The sequence below is a fragment of the Nyctereutes procyonoides genome, unplaced genomic scaffold, assembly GCF_905146905.1.
Source record: "Nyctereutes procyonoides isolate TBG_1078 unplaced genomic scaffold, NYPRO_anot_genome, whole genome shotgun sequence".
Taxonomy (NCBI): Eukaryota; Metazoa; Chordata; class Mammalia; order Carnivora; family Canidae; genus Nyctereutes; species Nyctereutes procyonoides.
In genome coordinates, this window is record NW_026575051.1 from 60049719 (window position 1) to 60072506 (window position 22788).

Below are 22788 nucleotides of genomic sequence, written 5' to 3' on the forward strand. Positions count from 1 at the left end.
TAATACTAGTGCTTTCTGAAACAGAACCAACTGAAAAAACTGGCTCTCAAGTAAACTAGAAGCCCAGATTCTTGTGTGTGTGTCTGTGTACATGTGCGTATGTGCAAGCAATATCCTACTACCTTACCCAGATCACTATTATCAGTCATCTTTCTTATTTAGTTTAACATGGCATTGACTTCCTATTGCTGTTTAACAAATGATCATAAACCTAATGAGTTAAAAAAAATTGCTATTTCAGAGTGTCCCTGGGTCTCCTGCCTCAGAATAGCTTCACTGGGTCCTCTGTTCAGTGTCTCACAAGGCTGAAATTAAGTTATTGTTTGGATATCCTTCCTTTCTAAAGGTTGGATCCTTTTCCAAGATCACATGATTGTTGTTTGAATTCATCTCCCTGAAGCCACAGGCTGGTTAGAGGCCTCCACCCTGTCGATGGCTGTCAGCCAGGTCCTTGCCATATGGTTCCCTCCAATCTTAGGACTTCAAGGGCTCATCTGATTAGATGGGGCACAATCAGATAATCTCCCTTTCGATTAACTCAAAATTAATTGATAAGTAGCCTAATTATGAGTAATATCCTATCATATTCACAGGCTCTGCCTACACCCACGGGATTGGATAACACAAGCTGTGTGCACTGGATGTGTGTGTGGGCGAGGGTATCTTGAGACTATTTGAGCACCCGCCCACACACTCTCGCTCTCTTTCTTTTCTTTCTCAATAATTCAATCAATGAGGAGTAAATTGGAGATATTATTCCTCTTCACCTCTGAAAGGCAATATTTTAGAAGGCTGATCCGTTTTTTAAAATTTATTCTTTCTCTAATTAGACTAGACACAAATAATATTTTTGAACATTCATTAACTGCCTTTTTTTTTTTGCTACTGTGAGCATACTGAGTAAAAATGCTTCTTCCACAGATATCTGTGTTAATTTTTTAAAATCTATATTTTAAAATCCTTCCTTAGGTCTTGTTAATGCTCCCTAGACTGCTTAGGGGTGAGGATGCTTCTCCTTTTCTACACCTGCGACAGACTGCTGTTATCCCTACATTTGTCATTATCCCGAAATTTTCACCAAGTCCTGGAAAACATCTTTCTGCCTTGTGGAATGTCTTCTCCTAGCCCGTCTGTTGCACCAACATCGCTGCCTGGCCAGGATATACACATAGTCAAATTTAAGAGCTAATGATAAATTATTTCCCTAAGTGTTTGCAACAGCGTACACCTGCACTATCACTATGCTACTTTTTCCTGCTCTGCAATCCTGGCGACACATTTTACATTTTGCAAATCTGTTAACTATGAAATATTTTTTTCATTGCAGTTTTAATATGCATTTCCTGATGTTGAGCATCATCCCTTCTATTTAATTTGTATCTGTGTTTTCTTTTGAGTACAATGTCTTTTCCTATGGTTTCTTTAGTTTTCTACTAGATTGTCTCTTTTTATGTTGCTGATTTGTAAAAATTAGTATTTACTCTCCAGTTCTCCAAAGTAACTAATACTCTTCTGCTATATCCGCTGGAATATTACCTCTTGGTTGGAGGCTTACCTTTTCACTTACTTTACAGTGTCTTACAATAACAGAACTTTATACTTTTATTATAATTTAATTTATTACTTTTTGTATGACATTTTGCCGATCTTATTTATAAAACAAAACAAAGTAAATATCTTTTTTTCCTCAGAATCATGAATATATTTCCTACAATGTTTGAAGAATTTTAAACATTTGCATTTCACATTTCAGTTCAAAATTTATCCAGAATTATAAGTACTTGTAAAATAATTTGTATTTTCCTTTTTGTTCTTTTTAATTAGGAAAACACCTTAATTAGGAGAGTGTTATAGTAATTTTTTAAAAAAAATGTTTTATTTGAATATAGTTGACACACAAGTTACATTAATTCCAAGTGTACGACATAGTTATTCAACAACTCTATAGGTTATGCTATGCTCGCCACAAGTGTAGCTACCATCTGTCACCATGCAACCCTATTACAATACCATTGACTATATTTCCTATTCTGTGCCTTTTAGTCCTGTGACTTACTCATTCTATAAATGGAAGCCTGTATCTCCCACTCCTCTTCATCCATTTTACCCATCTCTCTACCCTTGTCCCCTCTTGTAACCATCAGTTTGTTCTTTGTATTTACAGATATGATTCTGTTTTTTGTTTGTTTATGTATTTGTTTTGTTTTTTAGATTCCATATGTAAGTGAAATTGTATGGTACTTGTCCTTCTCTGTCTGACTTATTTCACTTAGCATAATACCCTTCTGGTCTATCCATGTTTTGGACGGCAAGAATCTTACTCATTTTTAAAGCTGTACATCTTCTATATCCATTTGTCTATCAGTGGACACTTGGGCTGCTTCTGTATCTTGGCTATTGTATATAATGCTGCAATAAACATAGGAGCATGTATATCTTTTTGAGTTAGTGTTTCTTTTAATACCCCTCTTTGCCACTGATCATAAATACTGCCTTGTTATATATCAAGCTTCCATATATGTCTGAATTCATCTCTGATTTCCCTATTAATTTTTCTTGATCTATGTGATAATCCATATGCCACTAAGAAGCCACTGCTTGCTCACAACACCAGAATGCCAGCAACAGAGAAAGTGTTACAGCCCCCGATATGGCACTATTATTCACAGAGGACACCAATTTTGATTTTTGATTATGCTGGTCTTTCCACACAATCTTCCCTCCTCACTCTCACTTTTCACAGGTGCCAGACCTGTATGACAGGTTGAAAACTCCTCTTAATCACTTCTTCTCCTAAACTTTTTATATTTCACAGGTGTTTTCTCAAATAAAACCCTTGCTTGATCTAATCTAGTCTTGATGTTGTTAGCTTTTCAGATGTCATGAACTGAAACTTATGTTCCTTCTGAGAGAATTTGCTAACATTTCTCCCAAGTATCCAAAATCACTACCATTGGACAACTATTGTAGACTAAATTCTCAGCTTGGATTATCTTGAACCAGAAATCTTAGGTAATGGAAACAATCTCAGTTCTAATTATTTCCTTTTCATCTAAGAGACAATACTTGTGGAAGCAAGTTTCCATCCTATTTCCCTTTAGGATAATATATTTTTTCTTCTTTACCCTGCCACAGAGGATTTGTATTTCGGCAGTTCCAATTTTATGCAGAAGTCTATATTCCGACTTTTCACCTTGTGCAAGATCTTGTCTCAGTCCTTTGTCACTTCAATTAAGCCATTAAAAATTTCTACATCAAATTTTGCTTCTGGTCAATATGTAATAACATGGCTATATTGTATGTTTTGATCCATACTAAAATTCTAGGAAATGAGAACTAATCTACAGTGGCAGACCACTTATCAGTGGTTGCCTGGGATGTGGGAGGGATGTAAGGAAGGGACTGCAAAAGGGTCACAGGGAAACTTTTGGGGAGTTAGATAAATCCATTTTCTTGAATGTGGTGAGTTTTTGTGATGTATACATTTTTCAAAAGCTATCAGAGCATAAATTTTAAATATGTATGGTTTATTGAATGTCAGGTATAACTCAGTAAAACTGTTTAAGAAAAATTGGGTCTGGCTCCTAAGGCAATGAATTTCTGTCCTTACAATCTTTAAATTAAAAATACATTTAGAAACATTTAGCCATGAGGTACCTGGGTGGCACAATAGTTTAAATCACCAACTTTTGGTTTTGGATCAGGTTTTGATCTCATGGGTCATGGGACTGAGCCCCACCTTGGGCTCTGCATGCTCAGCTGAGCACCAGAAGTCTGCTTGAGACTCTCTCTCCACCATCTTCTGCCCCACCCCATGCAAACCTGTGTGCACGCACTTGTTCTCTTGCATGCTCTCTCTCTAAAATAAATAAATCTTAAAAACACATTTAGCCATATTTTATTTACTATGTAATAATAAGATTTTTAAAGGATTCATGGTCTGTCATATAGCAGAAATGGAAGCCTCTTACTAGATTTTTTCCACACAATCTCAGCCTTGATCTATTGAAGAAATACTGCTTTCTAAAACCAAGATATAAGCATCCAATTGTATCTGTGAAAATAGGGAGATTTTGTTTTGTTCCATGATAAATCTGCTATAATTTGAAATCTTTATTGTTTTTTTAAAAATCACAACTCATTAACTAAACTTTCCACCCTTTTGGAAACTGCCTCTATACCTGACATTCCCTCAACAGCTGTATTCTATTCAATAGAAAAATGCTAAACAGGACAGAGATATGGTGAAAGCCTTTGAAACTCCACCAAATATTACTCTGAGTTGAAACTGAATCATCAGAATGTTTGTTCAGTCTAATTCCAACTTGTCTAACACACTATTGTCCTATTATGTATAGAAATTTATTTATAATGTCATTATTTTGATATACAAATTTATTAAATCTTTAAAAAAAAGTGAGGGGATTCAATTACTACTTAAACAACTTCTAAAGTGCCCTAAATGCATCTATTTAATAATAAATTCTAGAATTTTGGAAATTTTAGATGTGAAGCCAGTTTTCCAAATTCATAAATATTTTCTTTCTCAACTAATCTATATATGTTTTGTTCAAGATAAGATAAACCCTTATCTTAAGGCTCTTTCTCTAGAACAAAATTAACCAAATCCACTACATGTTCCCTTGGTGTTAACTCATTGCCCCAGGTTTCAGCTTCATGACTTCTTGAAAACTATCCAGGAACACTCAATGGCAGTCACTTGTCATTTGAAAAACACTATTCTATCTTCCTGCCAAACTCTTAGTCCCTTCTGTGCACTGAATAAGATATGAGATTTTCAATTTAGAATTAATTATTTGGAGGCATCGGGCTGGCTCAGTCAGTAGAGCACAATTCTTGATCTCAGGGTCGTGAGTTCAAGCCCACATTGGGCCTGAAGCTTACATAAAAAATAAATTAATTAATAAATTAATTAAAATTAATATTCGTTTCTCTCAAGTTTGGTTAGACAAGTGTTTTTTTTTTTTTTAATTTACTTCATAGATCGTATCAGGCCTACATATTTGACTATTTCTCCTTAATCCCATGGATATTTTGATGTGTAAACCTGATAAATTTTTAGCTTGCTATATAGAGATAAGAATTTTCATCTTAAATGATTGAGAGCTGATGATATTTTATGTATCCACTTGATTGGTCCATGGGATGCACAGAGAGTTGGTCAAATTATTCTGGGTGTTACTGCTAGGGTGTTTCTGGAGGGAATTAGCATTTTAATTGGTAGAGTAAAGCAGAATATCCTCCATAACGTGAGTAGGCCTCTTCTAATCAGTTAAAAGTCTGAATTGAACAAAAAGCACTCCCATCCCTCAAGTGAGAGAATTTTCCACTAGTATGCATTCAGGCAGCTGCAACATTGGCTTTCCTACTAATAGCCTTCCATGTGGAAAAGTTCTTCCTGGGTCTCCAGCCTGCCCAACTCACCTGGCAGATTGGACTTGCCAGCCTCCATAAGTGTGGGAGCCAATTTCTCCACACTTTTATATATATAAAAAATATATATAAAATATATATACAAGATTTTATATATATATATATACTAGATTCATAATAAGGATATATATTATATATAATGTAAATATAAATATATCTTTTATATAGTATAATTTATTATATAAATGTATATTATAATATGTACTATATATATGTATATATTTTATTTTGGTTCTGTTTCATTGGAGAACCCCAAGGCAAGGGTATATTACCAAAATATGGTCACAGATATAGAAAATATTTCAAGCTCTTCATCGCTTGGGATAATTAATTTTATCACATATTTAATTTAAATTTCCTGAGTTGAATTTTTATTTGCAAAGGATTTGTCCAAGCTTTCCTCTTTATTATGCCTTTCTTCTTTGGATTAAGGATATGGACTTTAATGATTTTAAAACCCTTATTTGTACCAAGACTCACCACATTCCATGAGTATAAATTATGGAATTTGAGTTACAGTATTTTTGTACTTCCTGTCTGAAGAGATTTATTGAATAAAATAAACCATCTAGAAAATAACATACAACATCTTTTGTTATTTTATAAAAACTATTTTAATGCTCAGCCCCAAGCGGAGATGGTATCTGCATTTAATAACAGCTACTTCAAAGATATGTAGAAATACATTTGCATATGCTATGACTAGAAGAATTTATGTGCTTAGTTCACGGATATTAAAATTAATTGTAAAATGCCACTAAGGGAATTTGTCTTTTGATGTTCTCTGTAGGGGAAAATTTACGTTTTGAGATTAAACATTAAAAATGAAAAAACAGAAAGAATGTATATTTTCATCCTGTGATTAGTGGGTAGGGCACAGATACATCTCAACACATTATTAATTGAGTGTTTTCAAAGATCTGTGTTTAGAATATGCCAGAGGAATGTATTCCCAGTACTTTATGAAGAACTCAATTTCTCTTCTTAATAAATAATGCCATGTGGGTTCCTTTTGGTCTAAAAGAAATTATATCAGGTATGTGAATATTCTAAAGATATTTACTGGTAATTCATCATCTAAAGGTTACAAAAGACTTTTAATTAGTAAATATATAATAAGAAACTTAATGGAGATGCCTAGGGAGTTTTATTTCACATAAAAAGATTTTTTTCCATATTAATAAGAGTAAAAATCAGAGGCAAGTTGACCTCCTGCCCTAGAATCATCTCATCCTTTTTCATAATTAAGTTTCCAAGTGATTTCATGGCCCTTAAGTAACACAATCTTCTAGGTTCTTAGTTCATGTCTAATTTTCTTCATTCAATGTTTCTGAAGAATTCTTCAGTCTCAGTGGACATGGCTTGATAGTGTCCCAGCAAAGTATTACCACGCTGCTCTCTCCCACGTGTGGCGGACTCCTGCATGGTGCTTATGTAGCCTCACAGAAGTGCATTGACAGAACAGAGATAGCCACTCTATTGCCTAGCAGTTGTATTAATAAAAAGGAAAATGAATAATAGAATATTTGAGATGGTGTTCATGAGATGCAAAATCATCTAGTTGAGAATTGGGAGATTATCTAACATTTGGGCTGAATGTAGGTGCTGAGCTGCTTTATTTAAGTGCCAGCTACAGCCTTCAGTTTGCCATAAAGACAGAAATACTTACAGGGGAGGGAGGAAAGGAGGATTGTAGAAAGCACGAGGAAGGGAGGGAGGGAGAGAGAAAAAAAGAAAACAATAAGAAAGTTGCACAAAAGAAAACCAGTAGTATGACACAGGTCGTGGATATTCTGACAGAAGCATCTGGCCCTTGTGCTACCAATCAGATTAAATATTTGACTCATGCCGATAAGAATAAATATAACCTTAGTTTTGCTGGGGTCTTAATTGATCCCCCTGATATGAGAACACATTATGTCAAATATTATCATAAAAAAAGACAGTAAAAAATTGATGAGGATTGTCTCAGACAGTTTGTAAATTGTATCAAAGGCCTTCTATACTTATCTTGCTAATGGATGTCAGGGGTAGGGCATCAGTTTCCTACTCCAATCACTTAGACTATAGTCTAGGGTTTCCATATATATCCAGAGATTTATCTTAACATACAATATATAAAATAAAATATGTTTGGGGAACACCAATTTTTTTTAAGATTTTATTTATTTAATCATGAGAAACATATGAAGAGAGGAGAGACACAGGCAGAGGGAGAAGCAGGCTCCCTGCGGGGAGCCTGATGCAGGACTCTATCCCAGGACCTCAGGATCATGGCCTAAGCCAAAGGCAGATGCTCAATCACTGAGCCACCCAGGTGCCCCTGGGGAACACCAATTGATATGTCATCTTCAGGCAGGCACTCTGCTCCACCTCCACTAAAGGCCTTCTCTGATAAGTTTTTATGAGAAGTGGGACAGATTCTTGGAAATATAAGTAAGATTCCCTCTATCTCCTTCTAACCTAAAGTCCATTTACTCCTGGAAAAGAAGTTAGGAATCAACCCCCAGGAAGGGGATACTTACTACAAGAACAGGAGATGAACGAAACCTCACTGTGTGTGGATTCAAAAAGATAAAAGGTAGTTAAAAATTGAACTGCGGGGATCCCTGGGTGGCGCAGTGGTTTGGCGCCTGCCTTTGGCCCGGGGCGCGATCCTGGAGACCCGGGATCGAATCCCACATCGGGCTCCCGGTGCATGGAGCCTGCTTCTCCCTCTGCCTGTGTCTCTGCCTCTCTCTCTCTCTCTCTCTCTCTCTCTGACTATCATAAATAAATAAATAAATAAATAAATAAATATTAAAAAAAATTGAACTGGGCCAGCTTGATGCGTAAGCCCTTTCTCTAATTACTGAGGAGACAAGACAGCAAGGTAGGAAAAGGGAGAAAGATAAGATGCAGGCTGGAGTGGGAGTTGGAAAGAAGCGAGTTATACAAAAAAAGATAAAAGCCTCGGTGCCCATCGAAAGATGAATGGATAAAGAAGATGTGGTTTATGTATACAATGGAATATTACTCAGCCATTAGAAATGACAAATACCCACCATTTGCTTCAACGTGGATGGAACTGGAGGGTATTATGCTGAGTGAAGTAAGTCAATCGGAGAAGGACAAACAGTGTATGTTCTCACTCATTTGGGGAATATGAATAATAGTGAAGGGGAATATAAGGGAAGGGAGAAGAAATGTGTGGGAGATATCAGAAAGGGACCCAGAACATAAAGACTTCTAACTCTGGGAAATGAACTAGGGGTGGTGGAAGGGGAGGAGGCCGGGGGGTGGGGGTGAATGGGTGACGGGATGAGCACTGGGTGTTATTCTGTATGTTGGTAAATTGAACACCAATAAAAATTAATTTATTAAAAAAATCCGTATTATTGGAATTGAAGGGCCAAATGGAGAAAAATTAAGAGATTAATCTTTATTAGACAAGGGTATGTGAATTTATCAAATGTTTTAAATTCAATTTGGAGACATTGCAGCCAGTGAAGCTAATGGAGTTTTAGCTGGATACACAATTGCCCAGCTAACGACTCTCATTCTCAGTCTCCTTTGCAACAATGGGGAGTTACATGATTCCGTTTTTCCCGATGAAAGGTGAGTGGAATTAATATGAACAATTTTCAGGTAATCTGCTCTGTTGAGTTTTTTTGTTATATGAAACTGCCCAGGCCATCATTCCTAACTATTTAACCAAACACTAAATGCTACTGTGAAGAGACTTCTCACATATAAATAAAGTCCCTAATCTATTGACTTTATGTAAGAGTGATTATCCTGAATAATTTGTGTGGGTCTGGCTTAATCAGTTGGAAGGCCTTGAAGCAGAGCTGGGTCTTAGAGAAAGAGAGAGAGATGAGATAGAGAGAGAGGTGAAAGAGAGAGATGAGGGAGAAAGGAAGAGTAGGAGGACGAAGACAGAAATGACAAAATGAGGAAATTTAGCTTCAGCCCAAACCCATGGAGTTCAGTCCTGCCCAGGGTATTCTTTTCCCAATGGATTTTGTATTTGTTTAGCCAGTCTCTACAACTGCATAAGCAACTTCCTTATAATAAGTTAAGTATATGATATGTAATAAAATACATAATATATTATAAATTATATATGTGTGTGTTTATGTGTATATACATGTATCATATTGGTTTTTCTTCTATGAATGAACCATTACAGATACACTTGCTTACTATGAAAATACTCTCCCTTTACTTCTTCACTTAGCCCCTACCCACCTACTACCTACTATCTGGAACAGAACACAAAAGTGAAGTGAGGCTAACTCGGATCATACACACACTAGGACATGTGGGACAACACACTAGAAGATGACAGAACAAAGTGTGGTTAAGCTTCATTCCTGAAAAAAATCCTGAGAAACCAAATTTTCTATCTATCTTGGATGGTATACCTAACCCTAGAATGTTGTAAAACACACACACACACACACACACACACCAAACTTCTATTTTGAGATGCTGTGTTTTGCAGGTCAATTTCCTTATTATAGTATTTTGTACCTAATTCTCACAGGAATGTGCATTTAATGGATGAAATGGCATTTTGGAAAGGTTTGAGCAGTCATGTATTGTCAACTGGACCAGAAAGACTGAAAATGAGGTAAGATTGACTGGGATGATGTTGCCACCATGCTAGATGAGAGGGACTTTATAAAGCATAGCATCTTACAGGGCACTAAATATTTTAAACTTTAAAAACAAAGGCATATCAAATATGCTCAGACGAGGTCATATAATCTTACTCCCTCTACAGTTCTGGAAAACTGGTACAGACACTGGGCAGGGGAATGGTTCTGCTACTGTGTTATTTTTGAAAGTGAATTAACCTCTTAGAACTTCAGTTTTGTCATCTCAGAAGTAGAGACTGACATTCCTTTACATGTTATCTTTCCTTAAGTGATGTATTATTGCTTATTGTTAATAAGCAGAGTAGCCACCAAATTGAGCTGAGCACCCAATAATGGAAGTGTAACCTTGAGGACTTAGAGTAAGATTACACAGCCCTTTGAAAGTTATTTATTACAGACTTCAGTAATTATTCATAAATGTATTAGCATCCTCAATAATGTTCAAGAGACCCTTCATGAAAGAAAAACAAATACCAGGAAGAAGTTATGCACTGAGATGAAAAAATACTACTAAAATATTATGTGTGAAGTGGATGACTGGAAAGAGACTAAAAATACCAATATTGTGGCAGTGTAAAGATGAGTAAACAATGTAAAAAATGGAATAATTAGGGACACTTGGGTAGTTCAGTGGTTGAGCGTCTGCCTTTGGCTCAGAGTGTGATCCCAGGGTCCTGGGAACAAGTCCCGCATCGGGCTCCCCACAGGGAGCCTGATTCTCTCTCTGTCTATGTCTCTGCTTCTCTCACTGTGTCTCTGATAAATAAATAAATAAATAAATAAATAAATAAATAAATAAATAAATAAATCTTTAAAAAAAAAGAAAATGGAATGATTAGTTTGGAGGTAAAAATTATTTCTTACAGACTGCTTAAAAATGAATAAAAATAACTAGTGGGAAGCTAGTACACTTAAAGGAAAAAAATATCTGAGCTAAGAGTTATATGTGTTCCTGTGGAAACAGAAAATTTGGAATGGAAGCCATAGTCAAACATACGATTGAAGAAAACCGCCTTAAAATATGGAGATGAAAAAGACTGCAGCTCACATAAACATTATTAAAAGATGCCCTTTCCAATCTGTCCTAATGCAGAAAACTTGCTAAAAAGATAAAAGCATAAGAAAACCTATGAAAGTACTACCCAGTGAAAACTGGTTTAATATTACAAATATTAGATATACATATAATTTATAATTCTCTTTATATATACATATATATTATAATATAATAACATATAAAGTATAACTATAATTTATAATTCCTTCAGCCTGGATTTTTTACTTAATTTAAAATATGTTCTTATCTATTAAGCATATATTTACAAACATTTTTTTGTTAGGGAATTATTTATTTAATGAATCCTCAAATTTTCTTTAATATATGCAAGGGAATAGTTGACATTTTTGTAGTTACATTTTGGCATATATCCATTAATCTATCCTTAGAATAAATTGAAATTAATAGTTCATATTGTTTGTGCATTTGTAGAGATTTTGACATTATCAGAATATATTTAACACGGATCAGTTTTTCAACAAAAGGATTGTCTTAGCACCCACTTTTCATGTGAAATACAAATATGTGTGTATTAAAGAAGTCAAAATATAAGTATTGTTTTTGTTGTTTTTTTTTCTGTTGCTTAAAGACATGGAGTATTAGAATGCAGCTTGAGAATAAATGTTTGTGTTTATTTTAATGTACGTTCTCTAATAATTGGTATAATCAATTTCTAGATAGTTCACTATAGTACTGGACCTCATAAAATATTTTTTCTGTATACCTATTGTCAGACCATAAACACTGCATTTATCTTTTTCATAAATCACTTAATCAAATGCAAACATGTATTACTGTGCATTAAACATTCAGGAAATTTTTCTAATACATCTGTATAAATGCTGAAAACATTAATAAATCTGATATATGATTGCTGTCTAGGTGCTATTGGTGTAAATAGAACTTGTATATTTTAAAGGGAGCTTGAAGCACATAATCATTTATAAGCTAGGAATAGAATATTTAGCAAGTAAAACATCAGACAATTTTATTTTGTGATTTGAATACCTTAAGATATACATTTTTTTCCTGTAACCTTATATTAGGTTGTAAAAAAAATCAAGCACGCATTCTCGGTCACTCCAGAAGGCAAAAATAGAATCAAGATTGTAAAAAATGTAGGAAAAATATGCTGGCTAATGGTAAAACAACAACATTTTCATTGTCCCTGATACCACTGAGCCTATGAGTCTCTTCAGCTCTGCTTCATTCAACTTTTTCACAAACTTCTCCAAAATTAATCCCTGAAGTTCCCTCTGATTATGTCATTTTCTTAAGCTCAAAAGTTTCAGTAGCTCCTCAATAATCAGCAAACATCTTAGGCTGGCCTTCCAAGTTCTCTATAATCTGACTGCAGTCCACATATCCTATCACCTCATGATCATCTGTCTTAAAACTGAAACACTTCTATTGCTCACGATCTAAGCTTTTTTTCTACCAGCTTTTGTCCATTTTATTCTTTCATGACTTTTTTTTTTTATCACACCTGTAACTCTACTAATCTTCATTTTCCTTTAAGACTGCCAGAGTATCATAGTGTAGAAATGTTGGTCAGAAACAGACTTAGGTCTTAACTCTGGATCCACCACTAACTCACTGTATAGCTTTGACATAGCCTTCGACATTCCGAGCTCTGATTTCTTCATGAGTGCTATTTAGAGGATGACAGTCTTTGCTTTCCTTGAGCACTTTTCACTCTTACATGAACAGTGTCTGGCACAGAGAAATGACTCAAGACATGCTAGTTACTTCATCTAGATGCTTATCAAACTTATGAGTTTTAATTTGCATTATGCTTATGTTTATATAAGCATTATTTTTTGTCCTCCTCTGAACTCTGAACTACTGATGTCACCAATTGTGATTTATTTCTCATCATTTTGCCCATGGTAAACCTAAATTAAATACTAACTTGAATAAAAATAATCTAATAATGTCTTAGAGTTGCCTAATAAAGGAAACTATGAAACAAACTAAAAGTGTTCAAGGGGAGAGTAGATAATTCACACAGTGGAAGGATGTGTAAGGTTCCAAAGTATAGGGAAGACAGTACAAGATGACTCTCAGACACAGCCTAATTCTAAGACCCTTAGATAAATGTAGAAAAATAATTACAGTTAAAAAAATAGAGCAGAAAATTATTGCATGGCTATTCAGTTATTATGAGCACAATCGTAATTTGGATGAAGTAAGGGATTTAGAGGTAAGTAGAAGTCATGACTTTTGCATAATTGTATCAATAAAACACCATTCTCAAATGTGACACTTGCTTAATAATGCCTACTGACAAACTATGGTCTACTGGTCATCAGAATAAACTGAGAATCCTGAAATTTAGTTTTGCCATAAACAATCTGGGTGAATTTGAAAATATCCCTTAATTTCTTGGGATCTGTTTTTTATTATCTGTGAAATTTTTGCTTGTACTAAATAATTTTAGAACCTAAAGTTTATAAGCACTGAGAGAAAACTCTTAGGTCTTCAATATACAGACCGGTTAAGTAGACCAAAAAAATATATCTTTAAAGAATTGTAGAAATTTAGAAGCACATAAATATTCAGCAAAAGATGTGGCCAAATTCCTGACAAGCAAACTCTGGTGTGTTTTCTCATCAACCTAAATTAAACTGCAATTGTATCCCAAACAGCCTTATATATCTGTGGGCTCCTGCCAATATGCAGTTGGATCTCTCTTCTGCAGCTGTCTGTGATGCTCCAAAAAGACAAGTGTATACTGTTGTCAAATTAAAAGTGTAGAAAATGGCACCATTAAAACAGAATGAATAAACTACGATAGCCCTATAAGAGCGTCTTTAACAAATGAACATAGACAACATCTAAAGTATAAACTTATGATTTTGAACAAGTATAGCTTTAAAAATTAAAAAAAAACTTATTTCATTTCTGTAATAATTTTATTTTAGGTTTATACATCAGCTTTGCCATTATCAGGCAGTCATTTTATTAAGACACATTTTGAAAATTAAGTTGAATGAAAATACGCCTGATTACAAAATTAGAAAATCTGAAATTTAAGTTCTTTCATTGAGGGTCTGTGTTATACAAACCTACTAGGTCTTGATTTCCATATGTGTAAATTAAGATTAGATTATACCCAAGATTCATGAATGTTCTATGATTCTCTGGTTCTATAAATATTCTATTTGTATTGGATCTAGATGCCAAAATACTTTTTTTTACTTTGCTTGTATTATGAAAAGGAGTATATTATTATTTTTATATAATGTAAATGAGGTGAGGTTAATTTGGATTATTAATGGAAACAGCTTGGTAAATACAGACAAGCGTAAAAACCTAAGGAAGTGGAATCGGGAACCCAAGCAGGTGAGATTTGAATGTTTGCCTCAGGTATCAGACAGGAGCAAAACAGGTATTATTTACTTCAGGGCTGAGTCATGGGAACAAATTAAGCATTTTTATGTTTGTCACCAGTGGATTTGAACTGTATATTCGCCTCAGATATTTAAGTGGAGACTTGGCAACACCAGCAATTGTTAATAGCAAGAATATGGAAATTGGCAGCAACAATTTAGCAGGTAGACACTAGTACAAGGAAGCACGTAATTGGCACTTAGCATTCAAATGAACGGTGACTTTCAGAAAAGCTGTTAGGTCGTCTGTCACACCCCAACTACTTCTGAAGGTTATGTTTAGAGAAAAGAGTGAAGAACCGGGTGCCAGGTGGTCAGAGCAGGCAGCAGAAGTAGTTTGTTTTTTAACTTGGAATGATGCATAAACAGGCAGCAAAGTTGGAATCTGAGCCTGCGATGCAGGTGCTAATTATTTTTTTCAGTGGCATCAACAGAGGTCAAGGAATAGAGCCTGATTTATAGCCTCTCTAGGCTACTACTGACCAGGTACAAGTGTCTCCGGATGCCAAGTGCAGTGGGGGCACCAGAGGGGCTCAACAATAAATAGCTGCGATAAATTTTGAGATGAAAATTGTTGCACTTCTATTATTCTTTCTGCTAAGTAAGGATTATTCTGAGTTATAGAATATGGTTTTGTGCTGACATTGACTTTAAAACTTGTACCGAGTTTCAGTATAGCTTGACCAAATTTATTTGTCTTCTTTCCACCCACACCCCACCCATGTATCTCATGGTTTAGATCCCTTAGTGATAGACATCTCTTATAATAAGTCTTTCAGAAACGAAGTAATTATAATTTGCATCCTTCTTCTAAGAAAAATAAATATTGCAAAACCAAACTGAAGATGTGTTTTAGAATTTTTTTTTTCCCTGCTTGGCTCACTGCTTGAAATTGAAGATTTGACTTTTACACTGTGTAGTATATGAGGTCAGTATGAGCCATTTTCCCTACCCCTATACTCCTAGGCTAAACGCATTTATATGATACTGACGTTTTTGTTCATTAGTCTTCCTGAATAGGCCCTGCAATCCTGATGGCAAGTAATTTATCTCAATTTTAAGTGTTAAATGAATGGATGAATACATGGATGGCCTGACTGCTGAATGGATGATGTGCTTATCCCTACTACCTTGACAACAAATGATGGCAAGAGTAGGTTGTGGGTTGAAAATGGTGGCACAGAAGGGTACAATGAGTAGCTTTTGAAGCCAAAAGGGGTTCATAGGAGAATATAGTGGTTCCCCACCCTTGGTATGCATCATGTTTTATCTAAAAGACATCACTCTAACCAAGGTTATCTAGGTTTTCTACTATATTATCTCCTGGGAGTTTGATATTTTTGCATCTTACATTTAGGGCTGTGAGTCAGTCTTTGTGAAGGGTGTAAGGCCTGTGTCTAGATTCACTTTTTTGCATGTGGCTCTCCAGTTGTTCCAGAACCACGTGTTGAAAAGACTATCTTTGCTCCATTGTATTGCCTTTGCTCCTCTGCCAAAGAACAGTTGATTATACTTAGTGGATTTATTTCTAGGCTCTCCATTCTGTTCCATAGATCTATTTGTCTATTCTTTCAATATGAATACCAGTGCCAATACCAGGATTCTGTGAGAACTTTTTATTTTATTTTATTTTAAATTTTTATTTATTTATGTATTTATGTATTTATGTATTTATTTATTTATTTATTTATTTATTTATTTATTGAAACAGAGAGAGAGAGAAAGAGAGAGAGGCAGAGACACAGGCAGAGGGAGAAGCAGGCTCCATGCAGGGAGCCCGACGTGGGACTCGATCCCGGGTCTCCAGTATCATGCCCTGGCTGCAGGTGGCACTAAACCGCTAAGCCACCGGGTCTGCCCTGTGAGAACTTTTTATAAAAATACTGGCATCTGAGTCTTACTCTTGAGTGCAGTTGTTCTCAAAAAGATGTTCCCTGGGCCAACAGCATCAGCATTACATTAGAAGTTGTTAGAAATACAAATATTTGAGCTCTACTACACACCTACTAAGCCAGAAATTTGGGTTTAAGTCCCTGAAAACTGTATTTTATGAAGCCTTCCAGATGATCCTAATTTATGATAAAGTTTAATAACAGTTGTGAGATTCTGATTCAAAGGATCTAGAGTATAACTTGGGTTTTCATATTTGCTCTAGAGCTCTTCAGATTTTAACCTGCCACCAGAGTTGTGAACCAAAAAATGACAGAAGAGAAGAAGAAATGTATGCATATACAGAGTCAAATTCATAAGGAACAAGAGCAGAATGTATACAAATAAAATGAAGATAAAAGAAGGTGTGTAAGATTGTAAAATATTAGCTCTGCTAAGTTTTTTCTTGTGTGTTTGTTTGGCAAGAGTAGCACAAATGGAGGGACCTGTTTTCTAGAGCCTGCTACTAGGAATGACTTGGTTGTAAGATTTCGTGTCAATTGTCAATGACATGTTATTCAACTTATGAAATACTCAATGGAAATAAGACTATTTTCATTGAGAATCATTATCTATACATTGATAAAAAAGAAAACCAAAGGCCTAAAATTACAGCAATTAGATTGAGTTCCCACACTGAGGCTTAATACATAATCTAGGTGCCGCTTCAACTTCCCCCAGAAGTAGTCTTAACCAGTCAGGAATTTTTAGATCAATGCCAGAGTCCACCACTTGGGCCCTATCCATCCCCTCAAAAGGAAGATGAGCTAATCTGCATGATAAGACCTCTTGCTTTTCCTAGGGACCTTGACTAGAACAATCTTTTTCTTTTGCTAGTAACTTTCTTGCTCCAACTCCTTCTCTAAAAACCTTCCATTTTCTACAACTCCCCAGAGCTCCCCTCTACTTTCTAGATGGGATCCTGCCTAATTCATGAAATGTTTAATAATGACAATTAGATCTTTAAAATGTACTCAGTTGAATTTTTGTTATTTAACAACATGCATAGGTATAACTAAGCATCAAACTCATTCTTATTTAATCTTCAAACAATCCTTTGAGGGCTAAGCATTATTACACTGAGTTTTTACAGATACATTAACTGAAACTCAGACAGTTTAATTAACTTGCCCAGAGTCATACAACATGGGAGTGACACAGCTGGGATTGGAACTCAGGCTTCTTTCATTGTACTACCTTGTTTTCACAAGCAGGACACTTGGGATATTAACATCGTTAAGAATGAATCATAAAACAATATTCTTAATGCTATAATTAAAGCCCATTGTGGGAATTTCGCCTATGTGGTTTCTAATTAAGTTTATTCATTTTTTTTCTACTTGTGCTGAGACATAAACAAGAGGAAGAAGAGAAGTGATATACTTCAATGCCTTTTACTAGCTGGACAGTTAACATACACTAAGGCATTTGTCTTTTAAAAAAATCCTGAATAGGGATGGCTGGGTTGCTCAGCAGTTGAGCATCTGCCTTTGGCTCAGGGTGTGATCCCGGAGTCTCGAGATCGAGTCCCACATCGGGCTCCCTATATAGAGCCTGCTTCTCCCTCTGCCTATGTCTCTGCCTCTCTCTCTCTCTCTCTCTCTCTCTCTGTGTGTCTCTCATTAATAAATAAATAAAATCTTTTAAAAAAATCTTTAAAAAATCATTTATCCTGAATGATAAGCACTACAGTAACTATTATAAATGAGGCAATTTTGATAAGAGTGGTAACTTATGTTAAGGTAAGATACGTGGTAACTTAAGTCCACATAACTAGGCAGCATTAGATGCAAAACTCAAACAAAATTCTATCCGATCACAAAACAATTTGACCATATCCATCCTCACTTGATGGAACTTTCCTCTCTCAAACATTAGAGAAGAAAAAAATCCTAAGTGAGTGATTCCTGAATTACTCTGAGATGGAAAAAGATGACCAAGAGTGGGATGGAGAGTGGTAAGCCGGGAATGAAAATAGCACAAAACAGCAGAGAAACTTGAATATAAATTTAATGGCACAAACATTTATAAAAGGGTAGGCTTTTTTAAAAGTGAAGCTTTTCCAAAGAATTCTAAGCAAATTTAATGCAAACAAAAATAGAAATGTTAAATTAATTATAATTCTTGGCGCCTGAGAAGATAGTAAATACTATGACTTGGAAATCATAGAGGAGGTAATGAAAGAAGTACTCATGAAAAATTGGCCATGAAAGAAAAAAAAAAGATGGGGGGGGATGGTGCATCTTAAGTAGACACAACAGTATGAAAATACAGGTTCCAAGAAGGAAGTTTGGTGGATGACAAGAGAATTGGCAATGTATATAGAAAGGAAGATTAGGTCCAAATATTTCAAGGAGCGGAATATCCTCTGGAATTTGTTCTGTCTCAATAAGTGCTTTTGTGCAAAGCTGGAGTAAGGAGAGGAGGATACCGTTAGGTACCAGTAGAGGGCTGTACATTTGTCTGATGGGGAGGTAATGAACGCTTATACTAGATAGTGGAGATCACAAAGGGGAAAATAATTCACACAATTTTTTGAGAAAATAGAATCAATGTTTTTTGTTGTGTCTTTTTTTTTTACACGTCTTGTTTCGGCACCACATGTGGGAGAAAGGGAGAAAGAGAAGAAAACCAAAGGTACAATCTTGAAGTGTGCAAAAGACGGGTGAAGGAAGGAAGTCACCATTAAGGAGCTAGAGGAAGGTATATATGAATGTTGGGATGACCCCAAAAAGCACTCTATTCTGACATGTTTTAAAATGAACTTTATATCATCACTACGAGTAGAATTACACATTAAAAGTAGAATTCACATTAAAAGAGATATGTAACTGGGTTGGTCACAGAGAAAGTAATGGTTAAGAAAAAATATTCCAAAATCCTCAGGCAAATATTTTGATTTGATATGTTGTGTAGGGAAAGAACACAGAGGACATAGCAGTGCCCCAGGTGGAAGGACTAGCTCCCGGGCCCCCACATCCCACTACTTTTGATGTCACCTATACCCAGTGAGGATCCCACCAAACCTGCAAAACATCCTCTTGGCATTCTCACAGTGCAGTTTCCACCCTTCCTGTTGTCTTCCAGCTGCTTTGAGGACTCTGCTTTTCCATCTCTCTACCCCACTTCTGGGCAAGTCAGTGCTTGTAACACCAGAGACACTATGGTTTTTCCTTAAAGGAAAACCATTCTTCTAGGCTTCCAGAAAGGGAATGTCTGGTTCTCTTCCTAAAATAACTTAAAAATTGTCCTGTGTATCACAAAGCCACACATCAATCATAGAAATGACTGATGTAAAATTGAGAAAGTATTGAAAGGAAGGAAAAATCTTCTGTACCTTCCAGGTCTTCCAGCTGGACCAAGAATTATATTTAAATAAGACAAATTAACAGAAGAAAAAAAACAGTTTTATTACATGCACATGGAGGCCCCAATAATGACATTAAAACCCAAACAAATGACCAAGGAAGGCAGTTTTTATAGTTTTTAGACAAAGCAATAATAAATCTGTGAGGAATTGACAGGACAAAGAAAACTTAACTTTGGGAGCTTTAATTAGTAAGGATTCTAAACAGAATTTGGGATGGGGTGGTAAATTTGTAAACACTAACAAGGGTTATTTGGCTCTAAATTTCCCATCTCTGGTGATAAGATTGTCCCTTTCCTCCCTGGTCCAGGGAGGACACTTTTCACATGGGAGATTTTTCTGCTTTCAGGGGACAGAAGAGGGGCTGAGTGAGTGCCTTTCTTGCATATGCTGCCTCTTAAGTAACTTTTATTTTCAATAGTCAATTTGCCAAAGTGACAAATTCTGGGGAAGCCTGGGCCCCTATGGTACCTAAAATCAGAAGAAAAGTAGTACAAGAACCTCATCCTGGATAAAGCTCTGCTTTAGTTAACACAGGTTCAGTATTAAGAATCTCACATTCTGGGGCACTTGGGTGGCTCAGTGGCTGAGCATTTGCCTTTGGCTCAGATCCTGATTCTGGGATCCCAGAATCGAGTCCCACATCAGGCTCCCCAGGAGCCTCCCTCTGTCTATGTCTCTGCCTCTCTTTCTGTGTCTCTCATTAATAAATACATAAAATCTTTAAAAAAAGAATTTCATATTCTAAGGGAACTTTTAGACTAAGTTTACAATCTTGGATTAAGTAGCTATTAAAAACCTTGTAGTGTCTTATTTTATCGGCACTTATAAAAACAAATGATGCATTTCTCCTAGTTATTTTAAACAAAAAGCTTAATTTAGATGAGATCGGGCGCGTTCAGGGTGGTATGGCCATAGACAAAAAGCTTAATTTAAAATAAGAAACTTAAATAAAATCTTCAGCTACTGGTATTGGTGCTTTTAATTATGAGTACGACTATGATTGTTTTCACTTCCCGATCATCTACACTGGAACATAGACAAATGTAAAGAACACTTGGCTCTCAATAACACAAGGCACTACTAACTACCGTGTAGCATTGACTGGGATCCAAGACCTTGTGCCGGAAACAAAAAACGTCACTGCTTGACCAGAGTTCTAGGAGATCACTGAACTTCCTCAAACTGCATGCAAATTATAAGGCACATTGGACACATTTTTTTTATTAGGGTATAGAACTTTAATCAGAATTGCAAATTGACTTGTTTTATTTCAGGGGGGTACCAACATTTATTGAAATATAGAAAAATCCATTTTATTGAGCAATTTATGGCAAGAACTGACACGATAATACATATTTCACTCAAACAGTGAGAAAACGTCAAAAAGTAACTGACTTCACCTTCTAAACATAGCATTAGATTCAAGTCCAAGGAAGTTGCAGAAGATCTGTAACACAAATACTCTGGTATTACAGATTATCTCTTTACAAATATAGACCAACTATAATAAACTAGGCTAAGCCAAAAATCTTTATATGTGAGTATGCTTTTACTAATAAATCCTGTAACTAATAAGGCATTTGCTAAGGAAAAGTCTGGTTGCAAACAGGTTCACAATGAACACTGGAGAAATTTTAGCAAATTGAGTTGTAAATAACACACACACACATGCATGTATATGGGGGGGGGGGGAAGTGCTTTTGGATTAAGTCCTGGAAGTCTAACTCATCTGAATATGATGAATGCAGAATTTGTTGGTCCCTGGAGTCAGATTTTGAATTGATGTAGTTGTATAGTGCTTCATCATACAGGAGGTTGGTTTAGATTTTATTTTCTGTAAGTTTTTAGAAGAGCAGCTGTTTCTGTTAGAGAACTGAATTCACAACTTTGCCTAGGTAGTGTATCCCAGGACTGCCCTGTGAAAATTGAAATTTTAGTTGATGTTATCAGGCCCATCCTCTTCTCTACAGTTAGTGAAGTAAAATGGAATACTCATTTCTCTGTTTTGTGCACTGCTTTTCACAGTTTTCTTAAGGGCACTCGAAGACTCCTAAGAATTGGTGTTAGAATTCTAGTATTAGATCATTAGAACATGGTCCTTGGAGAATCTCAACAGGCCATGAATATTATCAAGTGTCCTTGAGTCAGTCACCACATACAAATGAATTTGAGATTAATGTGGCACTACTTTCCCAATTAGTGTAGATAATCAAGAATTGATTGCAACAGTATGAGAACAGAAATCTCGTTTTTTGCAGGGCAGCTGCAAATAGTTTTTATTTTAAGAATTTTTTCCCTGGAGAATTCTGCTCGTGCTTTTTCTATCATTTTTTTCTCTATATAATGATTTAGTTCCTCACCTCCACAGCAATTTGACCTTTGCCATCTCCACCTGCCATTGTTATCAGCCCCAAACTCAAGCAAGAAACAGAAGCAGAAGATGCACTCCAGAAAAGGCAGTGAACTGTGAATTTCTCCTATCATTTGATGGAGACCTCTCTTGCTGTGAAACTGACCTTCTTTTTTTCCATTAAAAACTCTATTATAATATTCCTTAAAGAACTTTCAAAGCTTTTAGTCGATAGTGGTTATGAGTTTGCTATAATGTAAAGTAGGATAACTAATATTACATTGATTTTTTATTACTTCTCCTGACATTTCTAAAACACTCGATACTTGACTTTTTAGAATTTACTATAAAATAGCCAGTTTATGTGAATCAGAGTATTACTTTATATGATATTACATCTTCCTACATTGAAACTCATGAAAAATAATAATTTTTTTAAAGTTTATTAATCTGGACCTTTGTAATAGGCTTCAAATTGATTTATATGCATCCAGTTTCTTTCTTTTCTACCTAACCCACTAATGATTATCAAAATGACCTTATAAAGCCACTTGGATCTGACTCTACTACTCATAACCCTTCAGATCCTTCAT